Source organism: Dipodomys merriami, unplaced genomic scaffold, assembly GCF_024711535.1.
Source record: "Dipodomys merriami isolate MVZ:Mamm:240054 unplaced genomic scaffold, mDipMer1.0.p SCAF_227, whole genome shotgun sequence".
Classification (NCBI taxonomy): domain Eukaryota; kingdom Metazoa; phylum Chordata; class Mammalia; order Rodentia; family Heteromyidae; genus Dipodomys; species Dipodomys merriami.
This window is the reverse complement of record NW_027203682.1, coordinates 908,550-909,201: the sequence shown is the minus strand read 5'-3', so window position 1 is coordinate 909,201 and position 652 is coordinate 908,550. Positions and strand designations below refer to the sequence as shown.

At 38.7% G+C, this 652-nt stretch overlaps 1 non-coding gene across 1 annotated transcript; it reads left to right on the top strand.

Annotated features, from left to right (window-relative positions):
- Positions 1–301: 301 nt before the first annotated feature.
- Positions 302–408, top strand: LOC138835079 (U6 spliceosomal RNA). The gene has a single exon (XR_011374421.1). It is a non-coding gene; the product is annotated as a U6 spliceosomal RNA (small nuclear RNA).
- Positions 409–652: the final 244 nt, after the last annotated feature.

Here is a 652-nt window from a genome sequence, read left to right as displayed (position 1 = left end):
AGTCCAAGCAGACCCAGGAATAGTGATACTTACCTCAAAAGAAGCAATGAAGTTACAATCTGCAGGTATGGCAGTAGTAGAGATACCAAAGTTGTAAAGTTCCTTTCATTGTTGCAATGGGTCTACCTGTATCCCTATTTAAACATTTTCCCCTTCCCCTCCACAAATTATGCCAACATCAAAAATGTGTGCTTTTGTAAGAAATGCATGATTCTAAAATTTCATGACAATTCTTTTGAACTTACTTTTTTGTGGAATTGACTAAGAAAATAAATTACACCTTCTATATAAAAAATGTTCTGTGCTTAATCTGGCAGCCTATACACTAACATCAGAATGATACAGAGAAGATTAGCATGGCCCCTGCTCAAGGATGACTTGAAAATTAGTGAAGCAATCCATGTTTTTACAACAACAAATGCTGGAGGGGATGGGGCCACCAGGGAACCCTACTGCATTCTTGGTGGGAGTGTAAAAGTCTTCAACCACTTTGGAAAGCAGTATGGAGTTTCCTCAAACGACTCCACATAAAGCTCCCCTATGACCCAGCAATCCCACTTTTGTTCATTTACCCAAAGGATCACAAACAAGACCATACTAAAACTACCAGCACAACTATGGTTATTGCAGCAATATTTACCATAGCTAAGAT